Below are 19,894 nucleotides of genomic sequence, written 5' to 3'. Positions count from 1 at the left end.
ACCATCAGGCAGTAACTGTAATTTATTTATTACCTCTTATGTCAATTAATTGATATGCCATCTACAAATGTGTAAATCATTGTCCATTGCGTGGATTACTTTTTGAATAGGACTTAAGGATGGCCCCTCTGCACAGCACATTCATCTAGGCGGCGTTGAAAGCTTTTCAAAACTCGGCGTAACGTATTCCCTGGGACATTGCCGACGGCAGTTCTGATGCGATCCTTCAACTCAAGAATGGTGGCACGACGTGTTCGGAAAACTTCTTGCTTGAGGTAGCCCAAAAGGAAGAAGTCTGTACATGAAAAATCAGGTGTGCTTGGCGGCCCTGAAATGTCACCAAAACGGGAAATTACTCTACCTGGAAATGTCTGTCGCAAGAAATCCATGCAAATTCTGGCTGTATGCGAAGTCGCTCCGTCTTGGTGAAACCATAATTGTTCCACATCCACATCAACCATACCTAATTGGGGAAGAACGAAATCTTGCAGCATCTTTAGATAGCATTCACTGGTGACAGTTACAGTCATACCGCTGTCATCCTCAAAGTAAGGGCCAATAATCCCAAAGGAAGCCACTCCACGCCACACTGTGATACGAGAACTGTGCAAGGGCTTGATTTGCAGTTCATGCGGGTTTACATCACTCCAATAACGCATATTCTGTTTATTGACTGAACCACATAACTCGAAATAAGCTTCATCTGACATCAGGATGGTGTGCAACATTGGTGGATTTTGGCGAGGAGAATGTTTCTCGTGAAACCCAATCGCGCGGCCTAATTTGCTGAACAGTCTGCAGCTTATATGGATGAAAATGGAGATCTTCGTGCAATATTCTCCTGAATGAGCGATCGGACATATGCACAGTTTGCAAATGACAAAGAGCAGATCTTTTTGAGCTACGCAATAGTGCAGCATGAACATTTTCCACGGCTTCTGGTGTCCGCACAGTTCTTTCACTTCTTCTCGGTTTGCCATTGCAAACAGAACCTGTTGTTCGAAATGCATGTACCCACCTCACAATGGTCCGTACATCTGGAACTTTTCCATGACATCCCAAGTTGAAATGTTACCGAAATAGACGCTGGGTAGCAATAACAGAGTCATTATTCTTTAAATAACTTTCAACAGCAAAGGCACGATGCTATGCACTCCACCGCTCCATATCACTGTCACACTCGGAATGGCAGCTCGTTAGTACACGAATGCGGCACGAGCTGGCGCGCATTCATGCAGTACGTCATTGCACTACGCAGGTGAAAATACGCTATGGACGCCGCCGCACCCTGTACAATTAGAAGAGGAAATGTAGATGACCAGGCAGCTGAAAATGAGCAACAGTTTAAGCAACAGGTACAACTGGTGGATGGCAGATTTTCAATATTGGACAAAGATTAAGTACAAGATTTGTATCAGATGTTAACGACGGATACGCTTCATCATCAGTCGTAGAGTGAAGTAGTAAGAGAATTATCGTACAGCTCAGAAAATGATTTTAGTAATAACCTGTCAGATAAGGAAGACTTAATTCAAAATATGTTGAAAAAGGAGAAGAGATGCACTAAAATTAAATTCAAAAACGAAATAAATCTGAGAAAAGTCTTGTGAATATTAGCAGTTACAAACTGTTTTCGAATTCTGACCAAGAAAATGTACGGACAGAAGGCGGGCGGTAAAGTTCACATATAGAACAGGAACAAGAAGAGTCCAAAGGCAAAAATCGAAAAGAAGATACGTACTAGAGGAACTACAAGAGATCGGACACTTAAAAGAGATAAGATGACATATGTAGACGAGTATATTTTGTGTTTGAAACGAGAAGTAATTCAGTTCATTTTCAAAGATTTAAGGAATTGGCAAGACAAAATGCTTAAGTGATGGAATATAATGCCGAAAATTTAACGGAGATTAAGGCAGTGAGATACAAAATAATGATCGAGTAAGAACAAGAATGATAAAGATTAAGTTAAAAAAACATTTTGCTACGGTGTAAAGCTCATTTAAGGTTATAAATTTCAAGTTTCGTTATTGATGTTCGGGAGGAACGTTGGGAACATGAATAGCAGTAGGGAGGAAAGTGTTAAAATTTGTGCCATGCCGGTGAAAGGAAACAGAAGAGTGTTAGTAAGTAGATTTGTTGTGTACTGATGAAGGAACCGGTAAGCAAGTATTAGAGGAAATGTCTAATGAGTTTCTGTACAAGCAATGTAGTGGAAATTGAATTGATTTTGGTTTAAATAAAAGGAGCGTAGAATTAATGATGATCGAATGAGTTAAGCTGAATAGATTAAATGCAGTGTGTTTTGAAAAAGTCGGAGTTATATTAAAGACGCAACAATCATGAATTTGGTAGCCTGTGGGTTTGAGTAAAACGTGTACAACTAAATAAGATAATTTATAAGGATCACAATTACATATTTTTGAAGTCTGAGAAGTACTAATACATACTTTGCAGTAATCTTTTTTTTTGGGGGGGGGTTTAAGAAAGTACTTTCGTTCATCGTACAATAGCTTGAATGTCTCATGGATTAGTAGCTATCTTGTAATATAAATACAAAATGTAATACGAAACGAGAGGTGAGCTTTCATTTGTAATATTATCAAGTGCAATAAAACTCACCCATAAACACATCTGAATACACTGCCTGCTATTACACTGAATTCCTGAAAAGCCTAGCGAAGATCCTACCAATGTAGCAATCGATTTTATAAAGAGTAAATTGGACATTGATCTAAACATAGAACATTTGGACAGGTCACATCGTCTCGGAACAAAACGGAGAACCAGGACTGTTGCAGATGTGGTGGTTGATAGACACAGGCCTTTAATTGTGAAATTTGCGTTATATCGTTACAGAAAAATGGTGTAGAAAGTCAAAAATAAATTGAAAGGCAGCAAATTTGTTATCACTGAATCTCTTACCACACAAACGACTGGCCTTACTTTGCCAAGCTAGGGAAGCTTTTGGAGTCCGCAATACTTGGCCATCAGATGGCAAAATTGTCATTGCTTTGTAGAACTTGAAGTATCAAGTCACCTCCGAGCGACAATTATTTAACCTTATTAGTGAAAGGGGTTAGGGATCTTGAACTACGCCTTTGAGTGAGCGAACTTGTATGTTTCGAATAAATGTGTAGAGTACAGTGTATTATTTCTTGTGTTGTCTTAATGTATGTAATTTCCTTGCGCATGACGTGTGTAATTTTTCTACTAGAAGCATTCTCATGTGTAACTAGTGTTCGGAAATCAGCATTGTTAATCACCCAGTTCTTGGTAAGTCTCTTATGTTTCTTCATTTTTACGTAGTGTACATAATGAGGCTTTTATATACAGGGTCTGTCCTGAATGAAACCAGACTAAGGCTGTGGAACTGGATGTATTGAAAGTAACATAAACTGCAACTAATAATCTTCAAAATAATACCCACCGGCATCTACACAGCGCTTCTAGCTATTCTGCCACTGTAGATAAGCTCCCTGGAAATCCTCTTGTGAAATGCTGTTCAGGGTCCTTGTAACGGCAGCTTGAACAGCTTCGATAGACTCGAATCGACGTCCTTTGAGGTCTCGTATTAGCCAGGGGATGAGGGAAAGGTCACACGGGGACAGATCAGGGCTGTAGAGAGGTTGTGGAAGCGTAGAAAAATTTTTCTTGTCCAAAAACTCCTGCACAATCCTTGTGTGTGACTGAGCGCGCTGTCGTGGTGCAGAGTCCAGTTGTTGGCGATGTCTCTTCGAACGCGGGCGACCCGTCTACGGAGTCTTTCGAGGACATGGACGTAGAAAGTTGCGTTCACCGTCGCACCTTGTTAAACAAATTCTTTGTGGACGACGCCCTGAGCGTCGTGGAAAACAATGAACATCTTTTGTGGACGAGCGCCGAACCACTACGGCCACCAACTACCTCACCCGGCAGTTAGTTTCATTGCGCGACGTGAGAGCGCGCCACATCAGAGCTAGTCTGGTTTCATGCAGGACAGACCATGTATGTATCTTCTTTTTACTTGACTGTTAACAGTACTTAAATTTTAGCATGCCTCAAATAGAAAAACTGCCAGAGATAGCAACACCGACTTCAACTTCCACAAAAAATATTTCGTACCTTCTCCTTCCGTAACGGGACTGAACATCACTTTCCACCCTCTCTCTCCCCTCCCCTTCTTCCGTCTTCGCCCCCGACAGCACATTTACTGCAAACCGAACTGGGTAAACCAGCAACGGGGACAACCCTAAATGTCATTCACCTCACCGCACAGTCTCTTCTAAGCTCTTTCAATGAATTTTAAACTATTGTTCTCCCGCAAAGTAGTCTGCACCTGATTTTGGTATCCGAAACGTGGTCAAAGCCAAGTTTGAATAGTAGCGTGTATGAGTTACCTGGTTATCAGTTCACAAGAATGACAGAACGCAAAAAGGCGCTGGTGGAGCTGGTATCTATGTGAGGGATGACGTTGATATGAAAATTCTGGCTATGTCAGCACAGAAATACAGCTTATGTACTGAGTACATTATTATTGAATATAGTTTTTGGAAAATTTCTAATTTTTTCGGTGTACAGACCTCCAAAAGCAAATTTTAAAAATTTCGAAGATGAAATATTGCAACACTTGCCCTTTTATGAAAACTGTTGTTCTCGGTGATTTTAACTTGCTGAAGTCGAACAGTGGAACTGAAACATTTTATGATGTTCTATCCGGCCTTAACCTAACAATGTGAGCTGCCTTTTTTATTTTATTTTTTTAAATTTTTATTATTATTATTATTATTATTTTTGATGCGACAAATATTCGTTGGCAGGTAATCTACAACTCTTCGTCTATAGACGAACAACTTAATTTCTTTAATACCGCGATATTAAAACTACTTGATAAGCATCATCCACTTGTTAAACGCAAAGTATCGCGACCTTCTTCCCCATGGATAAATAAGAAATTCTAAATTTAATGGCTAAACGCGATTCTTCTTATAGAGAATACACAAAATCTCATTAAGATAATCCAGAACAGGGTGACGACTGTTTTTAAAAATATAAAATCTTACGAAATAGATGTACACACTTAGGAAAGTCAAAATGGAATTTACTTCGAACCTAGCGAACAGCACTGGTAACTCGAAAATTTTGTGGAAAAGGTTAAATATATTAGGGATCAAGAGCAGTAGGAAACAAAATATGGCTAACAATAAATTTAATGCAGATAATTTTAATAACAATTTTTGTGACATTAAGTTTCTAAGTAATACAGATTCTAAAATTACATATGAAGAGAGTCCAGAATGTACAGAAAATGTTTTTTCATTGAATATGTAAGTCCTCTAACGGTCATGAAGGTTATCGATAGAATAAAATCAAATGCTACTGAAGCTGACCAAATTAGAATTAAATTTATTTTTTAAAATTCGCCTTTTATACTAAATCTCATCACTAACATTTTCAATCATTCTCTTATGAGCGGCACTTTTCCATCTGCTTGGAAAACAGCTGAAGTCCTAGCGTTCTTCAAAACAAGTAATATCACAAGTATTAATGATTTTCGGCCAATTAGTACTTTACCTGCTCTTTCAAAGGCATTAGGATACATTGTTAATGATCAAATTCGAACAAATCTAATGAAATACAATTTTTTTGATCCGTTTGAATCAGGCTTCAGTTAGTACCACAGTACTGCTGCAGCTGTTACTTATGTCACTGACGACATTAGACTAGCAAAGGATAAAAAGCAAGTAACTGGTTTTGCTCTACTAGATTTCTCTAAAGCTTTTCAATCAATTAGACATAAGATTTTCTTCCATAAATTGGCGACAAAATGTAACTTCTTCAATGGTGCTGCGAAATGGGTCAAAAATTATCTGCAGGGACGAAAGCAATTTCATAACCGTAGCCGATACTTCTTCTGCACTGCGGAAACTCACTGGCGTCCCTTAAGGAAATGTCCTTGGCCCTCTGTTATCTGTCTGTACATTAACGACCTTCCTTCTGTCTTACTATACAGTATCCCATATACGCAGATGATTTTCAAATATAACTATCTCAGGTCAGAAAATGGATTAACCATAAATCCACTGAAATCGAAGTGCATTTGTATCTCCCCTAAACGACTTATACAAATGCACCGTTCGTATATACCAACAGTAGAGATAAATGGAACAATTAGTCCGTTTTTTGAAACTGTTACAAATCTTGGTGTAATAATAGATCAATTCCTTGAGTAGAAACCTCACATTAAGGCTGTACGTAAGAAAGAGTTTTGGTCTTCGCATTCACTCACTAGACAAAAGAAAATTCTACCCACTGAAACAAAGCTACTACTTGTAAAATCACTAATATTCCTTCACCTTGAATATTGTGATATAGCTCTATCAGACTTAAATGACGAATTGGCGTACCGTTTGCAACGTATCCAAAATGCCTGTATACGGTTTGCTTACAATCTCATACGATCAAATCATTTAACTCCATACTATACAAAGCTGGGCCTTTTGAAACTTCCGATAGACGTGATTTGCATCGACTCACACTTCTCTTAAGACTCGCTTCCAACACCCTTCCTACTTATTTTAACGTTTGCAACCACTAAATGCTCACCACGATCACAATACAAGATCAGGTGTAAATAAACTTTCTCTTCCCCTACATCCGTCAAAATTCTACTCGAATGCGTTCTTTGCATCCACTATCCGTGCGTGGAATGATTTTCCATTCACCACAAGTCAAGCAACCTATTTAAGAATTTGGTTGAGCAGATCCTCCATAAGTTACTAAGGCTTACTAATACCTGAAAAAAATGTTGAATTTTATACTTCCTTTTATTTCTTTTGTTCACTAAATGTCCGTGACTACAATATGTGGTTATTTGTAGTAATCTAAGTAATCTATGTGAGCATGTGATGCGATGCGTGTGTGTGTGTGTGTGTACGTATGATTGGGAGTGTTCTATATATATATTTTATACATATTTCTTATTGTTATTGTATTACTAATCATGATATTATTGTACTGCATGGTCAAGTGGGAGACAAGGCATGATTAGCCTTAAATTCGCCATGTAAAATAAGACCAAATGAAAAAATAAATAAATACAATACGATGTTATAAAAACTGCTGTAATTCAAATTTGCTGAAACGAAAACTAAACACACTGTTGGCAGCGTCGAGGTCGATTATGCTACACACTGAGGTTTGATCCCATTAATTTGCAGAAGGTATATATATATATATATATATATATATATATATATATATACAGGGTGGCCTAAAAGTAGGTAAACTTATTGTCATCCATCAGAGAGACTCAGTTTCTTTATTATTTGTTTTTAATATCTTTTTACTTATACCTTAAACTCGGAACAGCCAAAGCAAATAAACTCATAAACTAGAATGCTATACTTGACCAATGAAGGGGTGCTGAGCCACCATCTCTCTCTCCCTCTATATAATATATATATATATCCAGTATATAGAGGGAGAGAGAGATGGTGTGTGTGAGTGTATGTATCGGAGCGGATACTGATATAAGGTACTGGAACCATATATGGACACTGTAACCAATACGGGCAACGCTTCGGTATTCCACAGTGGATGTCCGAAATAGAGCTTGAGCAATGTAAAAATTTTCATGGTGTCCAATACTGAAGGAGAATTAAGTTGCCTCTGAACCGGCAAAGTTGTGACGAGAGCGCCTGTGAAGTCCCTCTATTTCATAAGTGCATTTAAATCTATAAAGTTACTACTTAGAGAGATTTTACACAGCAAGGTATCTTAAATTGTATAAATATCCTTATAGATTATAAAGGAATGCTACATACCATGGAATTTTGTTAGGTGTTGTTGCAGAAGCCATTTTTTTTTAAATCACGCAATAGGAATTAATATAGGAACATGTCATGGCGAAGTTCTTCACAGTGGCCGCTTTAGTTCCCCAGTGCACATATTTGTTTCTTTCACAATGATTATTCTAATAACTATAATACTACGTAATAATAATAATAAATATATTAAATAAATCATAAATAGTAATAATAAATTAATAAAGAATCAAGAGAATTAATTGATATTTATAAAAAAAATAAAAATGATAAAAGTTTTAAGTTAAACAGTGAGTTATCTCATAGTACTTAATATTAATTTGGTGTCTGACTTCTTTGTGAAAACAAGGTGTCTAACTTCTTTGTCTCCAAGTTCCTTTTAGGTAGATTTCTTTAGAAATTTGCCTGTTCTAGAGACCCTCATATAAGAAATTCCGGAAAATTTATATGGAACTTAATTTCTCCGATCACCCCGTGATACGCAAACCACTCTCAGTCAATTCATATGTTTATAAGATCTATGCTTAGAGGCACGAGTTTCTCGCAATGCGCGACAAAACGAAATGCGTCAGAATTAAGTAACTTTATCTTTCTTGACATTTTATAATATTTTATGTGTATTTTCATTGGTCTCCGTTGCGCGATAAAACGCGAAATTAAGTTTTGGGCGAAATTTCTAATTGCGCGAAATTTTAAAACTACGTTTTTCTCAATTTAAAAGCGCCAGTTTTTCGCTGCCGGAACAGTAGAACGTGACATGAACATTTTGGGTGACTCGGACCATTCGCTATAGAAAACATGTTGCGCGTTAGCTATCATCATCGCAGCTGGATGGGGAAGGCCGTTTTAATTAGCTAGCCAATGGTATGGAGTGGAGATAAGTGACAAACGTACAACAGTAAAAGAGGAAAATGTGGAAACACGTAACATATTTAAGTTTGATGCTTAAATGTAACTTGTGCCTATGTGTTTTCAGAAGACAGCAAAACGTTCCTGCTCATAGTAAGTTTAGTTACTGATTTTCCTTCAGTTTGATTTAGAAAATGTAATTTTCAATTAGTGAAATTTAAAAGGTCCAGTGAAGTATCCAGTGTATTTTGTTTTTACTGAATTAATGGCTTATTTCTGTAGAGATTTACTAATAAATGTAACAATTGTAAAGATGTCAGGGAATTTTTCTTCCATAAGAGCTACAAAATGCGAAACTATTTGCAAAATGCGAAATATGAAAACGAAACGCGAAATTTTTAAAGTTCGTAGTGCGAAAAACTCGTGCTCGTATCTATGCTATATAATGTTTCTTGTGACGAATCTAACTACCGTAAGTTTCGACGGATTTAAACCAAACTTGGCACAAAAATTGCATGTAACTCATAAACATCTCGAATGAATTTGTTAGCCAGAATGATCGAATAATATATTTCAAAATTCCAGCCGTCCGAACTTGTAAAAATTTGTAATTTTTACAGTTATGAACCGATCGGCACCAAATTTGGATGGAAATAGTCATTTAAAATAGGTGATTTAATTGTGTGTGAAAGAGTATCATTTAAAAGATCAAAATGGCGGCCGTTCAGACGTTTAAAAATGCGCAAATTCCGCAGTTTGAAAATTCTGAGAAATATACGTGTCCTTGTCAACCCTCTACTAAAAGGTGCAGGGTAGAAGGGGGGAATGAAAGGTATTATTTTTTCAATCTTTTTTCCGCTCACAGTTTATAGGTGTTTTTTTTTTTTTTAGTTTTTAAGAAGTAATTGTATGTTGCAATATTTTCTGCACCTACTGTGATAGTAGTATGCTTTCGGCATCTTTAAATTGATGTTCGTTTGCTGCTGCAACATTTTTATTCTTATTGGTCTGATTTCCAGCCAATTACCCCTTGGGAGTAATTAGGTGCAAAATTATTAAAACCATTGCCGGTGCACATAAACTCGTGAGGGTAATTGGGTGTAACTGAAGAACACTCAAGCTTCCATTTGATATATATAACTTGTATTCCACTTAAAAACTAATAGTTTAGTGTAGCCTAAAAAATATATTTTGTTTAAGTAAAATAAGGAGTAACTTATTTCTAAATCTCAAACATGTTTGAATGCCTTTTCAAGCGTTCCAGTTAATGTTTATAACATAGTATATTATCCTGTGAACTTAATCGAAAATGTATTACGTTCGAAAAAAAATATATAAGCGGTCAAAACTTTTGCCCAAAATGTAAAAAAAAAGGAAAACCAAAATAACAGGTCCTGATATTCAAACATAGAAGCTAATAAGACTAACGCTAAATAACTATAAACTATTACAATAGAATATAATACAATAGGTTATAGTCTGGATTAATAAACAGATTCTACTTACAGCGTCAACAGTTTTGGCATACGCAACGGCAACTGGACGCCTAAGTTGAATAAAATAGCTGCAGTATGAAACAAAAGTGACTACCACAAAAGACAAAGATAGCACAGAATTTAAACGAATTCTAACCAAAATAAATTCACTTAAGGCATTCCACCCACTTATCCCACACCATGCACCGAATTACCCCATGAAGGTAATTGGGAGGTACAAATTTTAACAAAACTTTAACTGCCTTACAGTAAGGATTCAAGATTGCTGCTCTTCACGGCACCATCCTTATCATGTTTTAAACAGCAGTAAAAAATCAGGATCAAAACATTGACAGATGCGCGATTTATTGTGACTCAAACGAGAGAACACAGAAACCCGAAACTCGACTTCAAATATGTCATTTCTCAATCAAATCAGTTTTTGGTTTCCTTTGTCATTATTACACTCTTGAAATTCATTAAAGCTTTTTTTCTGTTCAACATTACCCACCCAACATTTGGGTGTAATTAAATTCCATAAAAATATACTTAAATGTAAGATATACATTTCTAGTTTTCTGCGCAATTACCCCTCCACCCAATTCCTCTTTCTACCTTATTGTTATTTGCGTTTGCAGATTCCTGATCCAATATCTTGAAACGTGACTGTGTACCTGATCAATTTGTTGCTGTTGATTTAAATGATATTTTCATAATGTAATAACTTCTTATGGAGTGTTTAATTCTTGTCCCTTTCATCTCATGTCACAAATAAGAGGATTATGGACAGATGACTTGTGCAATGCGTGCCGTTAAGGAAAGATCGCAGAAGGCAGCAAGGACTTTCAACATAAATTGAGCAAAGTTACAGAGGTACCTTAAGTCAGGTAAGTTTTCAAGAAAACTTGGGAGGAAATCATATCTGACTGCAGTTTAGATGATTTATGTAAAAGAATATTCCGATTGGCAAACATTGGAATGCTTTTGACATCTTTTGTTCTCTGAAGATTTGTTCATACGTTTTACAACCTGACAACATTATCACTACTGGAACTGAGTCATGCAATAACATGGTGAGTAAAAAGTGGCTGAAGCTTTTCCTGCACAGTCACCCAGAGATTGCAAGAATGTCCGAAAATCTGAATCCAGATAGACAAGCCCTTAAGCGCAAGTCATTATTACTTTCAAATTCTTCGAGAAGTTATGATCCAAACTGAAGTAACGCAGAAACCCGAATGAATATTCAATATGGAAAAGAAGAGCTGGTTATAGATTGTATTTATATTCATATACTCAACACGGAATGCCCTATTCTAATTTATATTCTTGTTGGGGGGGAAGTGTGCGAGAATATTTATTATTGATATTACACTGATTGCCTTTAAATTTATTGATCTTTTTTGCAGGGCCGAGATTTTTATGATTGTAGTTGCTTGAGTAGTTTAGAATAAAATTTTAGTTTGTGGAACTAAAGAAGGTTTATTTGCCCTTAGGCCATGGTTTGACCTTTTTCAATTTGTGTGACTAGATTTGCCTTTTTAAGTAGAATAAGTGTTTTTTTATTCATAATAGGCTTGAGTTTTTTAGTCAATAGATATAGTGTATTTATTGAGTGAGAAGTTATTTCTTTTAATAGAAATAAAATTGTTATAACTGTTCTATTTGACTGAATATCATTTATATTTATAAGATTTGTACTTTATATTTCTAGAATGGTAATTTATTACAGTGGACAGTATATAGGATCTGAACGATATCTTAATCGGTTTATTATACTTGTATTAATATTTGTTCTTTCGATAGTTTTATTGATTGTTTCTCCTAATTTAATTAGAATTTTCCTTGGGTGAGATGGACTAGGATTAGTATCATATTGTTTAGTTATTTATTATGAAAATGTGCGGTCTTATAATGCTGGCATGTTAAGTGCCCTTTCTAATCGTATTGGAGACGTAGCAATTTTGTTAGCTATTGCTTGAATATTGAATTATGGAAGTTGAAATTATGTCTTTTATTTGCATAGAGTTTTAAATAATAATGAGATAGTAATTATTTCTAGCTTGATTATTTTGGCAGCAATAACAAAAAGTGCACAAATTCCTTTTTCTGCATGATTGCCGGCGGCAATAGCTGCTCCTACGCCAGTATCGGCATTAGTTCATTCTTCTACACTTGTGACTGCTGGAGTCTACTTGCTAATTCGTTTTAGAGACGTTTTATTAAGTGTTTATGCGGGAGATGTGTTACTTTTATTGTCAGGACTGACAATATTTATAGCTGGTATTGGTGCTAATTATGAATATGATTTGAAGAAGATTATTGCTTTATCTACTCTAAGTCAGCTTGGTCTTATAATAATAATTTTGTCTATGGGATTTTCTGTATTAGCTTTTTTTCATCTATGGACACATGCTTTATTTAAGGCATTACTTTTTTTATGTGCAGGAGCAATTATTCATGGCGTGGGAGATACACAAGATATTCGTAGAATAGGAGCACTTGTAAGTCAGATACCCCTTAGTTTGTCTTGTTTAAATGTAGCTAACTTGGCTTTATGTGGGATACCATTTTTAGCTGGGTTTTATTCTAAGGACTTAATTTTGGAGATTTCTTCTTTGTCTTTAATTAATGTAGTCAGCTTTTTCTTATTATTTTTTTCTACGGGCCTAACTGTATGTTATTCAGTACGTTTAAGATTTTATTTAACAGGTAACGGCTTTGGGGGCACTAATATTCTTCTATTAGTGATAATGAAGGCTGGACTATGTGTAAGGGAATATTAGGATTAGTAGCGATGGCAATTTTAGGGGGTGCAACATTGAGTTGATTGATTTTTCCTACTGTTAATTGTGTTGTTTTACCTTTACACTTAAAAACGGGCGCCCTACTTGTAAGTGTAGTAGGCTTGTGGGTTGGTATTTTATTATCAAGTTATTCTATTGGGTAGTCTTTAATGTGTGTGAAGTTTTATTTTAGCTCTACGATAATAGGAAGTATATGATTTTTACCTTACTTATCAACAAATTATATTATTAAATTACCTTTATATAAATAAGGTAAGTAAATAATAATTGTGTGTGTGTGTGTATCTTCGTGTCTACTGTTTCCTCCGATGTTCGCTTTCTCTGGACCCAGGTGCGCTTGAGTACATCGCCAGTTTAACCAGGTATCGGTCTATGTGGTCTGCACAGAAGAATAGCTCGCAACCAGGGATATACTCAATCACTCCATAGTCATGGGAGAAAGAACCGGAACTCAGAAGATCTGCCGTACAGATGTAATATTTAAATGAAGTTTTGCGCAACGGAAAAAAATATAATACAAATAAGGAAACTCGAAAATTTTGGAAAAGTAAAATAAAAATCAGGATTCGTGACATTCACTGATGGGTTCCCCGTAACGTTTCTCTCATATCATTTTCCCTTCGATGATTCGTTTATCAGATTGATAGGAAGACGCACTATTTTGATCTTGACGAAAATCATGTTTTACTATATAAAAAATATTCTACTCTACTGTATCCTTGCTATTTGAAATAAAACATAATTGTCAACCAGAAGCTTTTACTTGTTTCACCGAAGCTCTTCGTTATACAAACTGTTTACACTCACTTTAGAGGCACAACGGTACATCGCATTATACTTTAGATAACTATTTTACCGTGCATGTCACAATTCATGACCAGACATATTGAAATATTACACGCACACACACTCTCATAACATTCAACTTATTACATATTCCCAATATTCAATATTTTATTAATATTCACCTCAACTATATCAATGAATGTGCCTTTTATTCTGGCATTCATTTCTTTCATTAAAAAAAATATAAATCATACGTTGTGGCTGTTCACAGCAGCTACTATTACCATGCACCCTTTTCGCATATTTATTTATATCTTGCCTACACATATTATAACAAGAAAATACACATGAAATTACTAAAACCTTAACCTACACTAACGTAAAACACATTCACACTACACACTCACACCAAAAAATTTGTTTATATACCATAAAAACGTTTTGGTTGGCAGTCCAGGCCAAATTTTCTTTTAAGGGGAATCTAATTTGTTACTTTTCTGCACTTTTAAAATGAATATTCGCACGGTGTAGAAAACCAGTTGTCCCTATCGAAAACTTGTGACAAAACGACCTATCGTGCTTCTTTTTATCAAAGTACAGCTTCGGTTTATTTTAATACTTTAGGGATACGTTATAAATTTTTAAAAAACTATAAAATATATATATTGTATACATGTTCTATACCAGAGAACGTCATTCCTATCCTATTTGTCTAGCTTGGTTACAATAGACAGCCAAACGATGCATAGCAAAAAAAAAAAAAAAAAAAAAAAATCACAATAATAAAGAATACTGCATATAACCTTACACAAAATTTTGGCTTTCTTTCAATTACAGAAATTTAGATGGTCACTCTAAACGAAAATTTTACACTCGCATGTATATCTGCCATCAGTAGTTTGTTCTACCTTTTATTCCCCCTCCCCCTTTTCTAGATAAGCTTAAGCTGTCACATATTGTCTCAGTAATTGTATAGATCCTACGGGAAAGGAATTACGAAGACATGGTTATATTATTATAATTCACTGAACACTATATTTGCAACTATGTAACTTGGTGAATTTCGAGGTCAAAAAAAAAAGTATTTCCAATCCAGGCTACCAAGTTACTTCGATTGAGCCACTTCAGAAATAAAGTAAAACACTACTTACAGTTTGTGTGATTTTACATACATGAAGAATCCAATGATTGTCCTTACGAGTACCAATTCCTATTGACCATCTTTGAAGTTTTCGTGGTGAATTTCAGGTTCCAGGAGAAAATAACTATCACACACACACCTTTTTATAATATGCAATCTAAATTGACCGGTTAATATCCATTAACCATCACGGTTCTTCAAAAAATTCAGAGCCCTACTCATGTAGTAATCAGCTTTCGTCCATAGTTCATACAGACGACAATTCACAACATTGGGCTGCTTCAATAATTCTCCTCGCTGCTCGATCCGTTCCGTCCAAACAAATAACACAAAAAATATCGCAAATTTTGCAACTGAAACTCTATATTTTTTAGTAGAAAATTCGTTCTGGAGCGACTTTCTTTACCACTTTATTCTGATAATATCTGACGGGCAGTAACTGGGGACTGCTCTCTTGAGGCTGACGTTATTAAAGTACAACAACAATGTGACGTAACATTACGAAGATTGATGATGAGCTAATTATCAGAGACTTCAAAGGAAAGCGACCAATTATAGATAATTCTGTAAATCTGTGCTACTGACGTCACACAAGACAAGATTGAAGATGATGCACCAAAACCGAGTGAATTTTGACGATTTTCTATCAAGATGGCTGAAAATTAAAGAATTTTATGAAGGATAATTTTAGAATAAAATTTTAAAGAAATTTCTGGGAGAGTTTTCAGAATGTTTGGAATAGGAAAAGCGTTCTACAGATGGAAAATAAAAGAAATAAGCAGAATCTTTAAGAAATATAGGAAATTAAGATAGAAATTAACAAAACATAGATATTAAATACGAAATAAAATCCTAAACCTACTTTAATGCACTTCCTAACTTAATTCTACCTTCTAATATTACGAGAAAAATTAAATGACATTACATCCTTACATATCCTACATCATATATTATTCTACACTACTATACAGGGCGTTCGAAAATTTTTTCAACATATTGGGAGGTATCAGGGATGCCAATTAACTATTCACAAATCACCCGAAGTGTTAGTACGTAAGGGAGCGAAACGAATTACCTATATATTTCTAGAACATACAGTGTTACCATAGTGGCATGTGCTAGTGCTGTAGGAAACATTATACGACCGTTATATTTATTAAAGAACAACGGAAAAAGGCAGGTAACGTAGGAAATCTGCCAGCAGGATCAGACGTATTCAAACCTGCACTCCAAACGGTAGCAAGGCACACACTGCTTTTGCATAATGGATTGATCATTTTGCGCGGTTCAAGCCTTTCGTTCAAGTTCTCCTGATATCTGATGCAGCAAAGGCACACCTCAAAGGTATTGTTAAGGCGGCAGAAAATTGAGTTGAGTTGATTTTAGTTTAGCGTCCCGTTCAGCAGCGAGGCTGAGACGTGGACCTATTAATTAACGTGGAATCCGAACCACATGAGCTCCCGCCGGGAATCGAACCCGGGTCTTCCACGCCAAAGGCGCGTACGCTAACCGCTTAGCCACAAGGAAGCTCCAAGGTGGCAGAAAAGTATGATATAACATTGCTATGTTTACCTAGCAATTGTACCCACGAGCAACAACCAAAGCAAAAAGCAGTGTTAGGCCATTGAGTTCTTTTGGGAGTTTAGCTTAGTTTCCACTCCAGTCTGGAAAAAAGCTGTAATACCTGCAAACGTAATATCGAGGTTTAGAAGTACAGGCGTTTACCCGTATGATCCGAGTGTAATACTAGACATAGCATTTGCACTCAACAATAACGTAACTTCCATTGCAGGAAGACCAACTAGATAAAGATCCACGAAGTCAAAATTCTGCAGAAACCAGAGAAAGCGATACAGAACCTTCTAAGTTGCCAACGGACCGTCAAATTGAAAACAACCAACCATGAACATTTTCAGGTACTAATCCTTCCCGTGAGACCAAAGAGAGTAGCGAACAAAGTTACCAATCAAATGAGATCGTCAATTATCCCAAGAGGTGAAGATGACATGTTAAAGACGTCAAATACGAACGATATTAGTGTCGAATTCAAGTGCAAAGATGAATAGTGACACTGTGGATGCTGTGTAAGTTCAAATCAAGCCTTGCTTGGCATAGAGTTGACAATGGGAGAGTGACAGGAAAAAAGAATCGAAAATATCCTATATTTGTGTAGATTGGATAGTTTTCGGAAGCACTGAAATAAAACGTGATATTTTAGATGTGGATATGTCCAAGGTTGATCTAATTGCCTGAGGTCACAGGGGGAACCAGTGAAGAATTCAGAACAGTTTTTTTTTTTAGTGCGTTTCAATACACTGCGTTTGAAAAGTGATAATGCACAAATACTGACATCACACTCGTAAAAATCGGATATATAACTTCTGGGGAAATATTACTAACTGCTCGCACTGTAAAATTTTCACTGCTTTGCAGGGGCGTAGACAAGGCTTTTTGAGGGCATGTTTTACTAAAATGTCTATCATCGTCCCTAAAATTAGATATACAGAAAAGTAGTGATTTCTTGGGGTAGGAGCTCTGGATTGCCAAGGCCTGCATTCTGTGTATGTCCCTGCTGCTCTGAATTGTCATAAACTCTTCTTCAAATGTAAGACGTAAAATGTAATTAAGAAACGTATAATATAGAACACAATATATATAGAAAATAAGTTATTATAAATAAGAAATACAGTAGAAAATAATTATAAAACATAATGTTGAAGGACAAGTGTTTTTTAAAACAATCATACTTGAATGTAAAATATACTTTTAAAACAATTTTCCATTTATGCAAGGCTACAAACAAGTGAGGAGTGTCATCTGGTAGCCACTATTCATCTCTTCGAATCAGAAAACTATGAATTTGACACCAATATTTTTCGTATTCTATATATATATATATATATATTTTACTTATAACTCTTTTCCCTCCCTGGAATGGTTTCAGTTTTTTACCCGCTACAGTAGACTGCTGAGATGGTAATTTATACGTATAGTAAATTCGTTTGAAATTCCTCCAAGAGTCAATGTTGCACTGTACGTTTTTATCTGAGTCAAACTCTAAATATATATACATACATTACAGTAAGAACTGAATTTTGTATTAACGCCTGCCTGTCATCGTTGTGCAAACATTCATGATGATGTGCCGTAGGGAAATGAGTTGCATTAAGGTTGTAAGATTTAATATCACGTTTGAAACATCGCAAGTTAAAGAAACGCATGTAAAAACAAATATCATATTTGAAAATAATTTCGAATTAAACTGGCTGTGACTACAGTACTTCAAAATTGAACTTGTGGAATGCACAGTATGAGCGTAACTCAAAGAAAATAATCAATAAGAATGGTCTTGATTCGAAGCTCGGACCATACAAGTAGGAGTAATTTACATTAACCATTCACCTAACAGACAATGACGCACAGGGTTTGGCACTACTTTATCAGATGGTTCTGTCAAATATAAGCTAATTAACACAATAGTAACAAATTTTACTGCCCTAAAAAGTGTTCTGAACAAGGAGAAGTTCATTATGGACATTGTAACTAAGTTGCAAGAGGTTTATATCCTATCAGAACGACGCATCCATCTAATCAACTTTTGGAATATTCCATTAAGATAGAGAAAACGTATGTGCATGAGTACAGAGTTCTCCGTAGCACAATGGATAAAGTCATGGTTCGATAACTACAAGGTTCGCGGTTCGAAACCCGTCTCGGAAGCTTCAGATTTTTTAAATTCTTAATTCCTCACTTCTCAAGATTTCTCTTCATTCGTAATCATCGATGCTCTCAAAAGTTTTCACCTTATTTCGACAACTGCCTAATGTGATCCTCGCAGTTCGAAACCTTCCCTTCTTCTGTTTCACAAAATCACAATTTTCGTCATAATACGAATGCTGTCCGATCATTTTCCCCCAGTTCTAAATCTGTGTATATAAACCATTCTCTCTGTCTCCATATTTCAATCTCTGTGTCTGTCTCTCTCAATGTTGCCCAGGAACTCATATGGCTTGAGATCAAACCTTCCACTTTTGATACCAAATGTAAGCTCTCTAGAAATGTGCTCTCGTAACTCTATATGTTTGTTGCTAAAAACAGCGTCATTTTAAGATTTTATTCGGGGGGGGGGGAGGGGGGAGAGTCTTCGCTGACAAAAATTTTTCTCTTTTTTATTAGTGTATTACTATATATATGCTCAAAGAATATGCATTTATGAAGCTCAAAGGAGGGGAAATTACACCCTCCTGTCCTGCCCAAATGACGCTCTTGGAACATTTGCTTGCAATTACTGAAAAGAAATGAAATGAATCATTGAATAACATTCATTTCTGTCAGTAGATGTTCTCGAGCTCTGTGCGTGCATTACAGAGTTTAGGAAGCACAAAACTTATTGCCGTTATTGGCAATTTCCATAGATTTCTTAGGAAGCATCTTACTAGCTTGCAGTCTTTAAAGAAGGGACAGAATTAAACTAAAGGTATTAATGAAGCTATGGGAAGATTGTATGACTTTTTTTAAAAAAATAGGCTCTCTAAAGATATTTCAGAACAAACAAATGAAAAAGGCTATTTTAGAGCTATAACATTGTAAACTTGATTCCAGTCTTTTTTTCGTATGAATGGAAAGAGTTTACTACGTCACACACTGCTTTATGCAAGGAGAAGTGAAGGAGGGAGGGAAAAATGAAATGAAATCTTTAAGTTTTACGTCCCACGGTTATGCCGGTTAGGCTAAAGGAGACGGTGATGATGAGTAATGAATGAAATGGTGGAATGAAGAAAGTGGGAGGAAACGGGAGTACCCCGAGAAAACCCACGCACACGGTGTTTGTCCACCACAAAGTTCACTTGGCGGGGGCTGGGATCGAACCCGGAACCCCAAGCACCAGAGGTGAACGCTCTACCACTGAACCACCGCGGCCCCCGAAGGAGGGAGGGAGTTGGATTGAATCAAGAAGTAACTAATCGATCGAGACATGTATTTCTGGATTGCATAAGAAAACGGGGCCAGAGTTTGTTATTAATTTGGACTTAG

At 36.1% G+C, this 19,894-nt stretch overlaps 1 pseudogene; it reads left to right on the top strand.

The window, feature by feature from the left end:
* The first annotated feature begins 1,271 nt into the window (after nt 1-1,271).
* On the top strand, nt 1,272-13,842 carry LOC145692496 (NADH-ubiquinone oxidoreductase chain 5 pseudogene; annotated as a pseudogene).
* Nucleotides 13,843-19,894: the final 6,052 nt, after the last annotated feature.

Source organism: Thermobia domestica, chromosome 8 (assembly GCF_964235325.1).
Source record: "Thermobia domestica chromosome 8, izTheDome1.hap1.1, whole genome shotgun sequence".
NCBI lineage: Eukaryota > Metazoa > Arthropoda > Insecta > Zygentoma > Lepismatidae > Thermobia > Thermobia domestica.
Note: the sequence above shows the minus strand (reverse complement) of the source record. Positions and strands in the feature narration are given on the sequence as shown.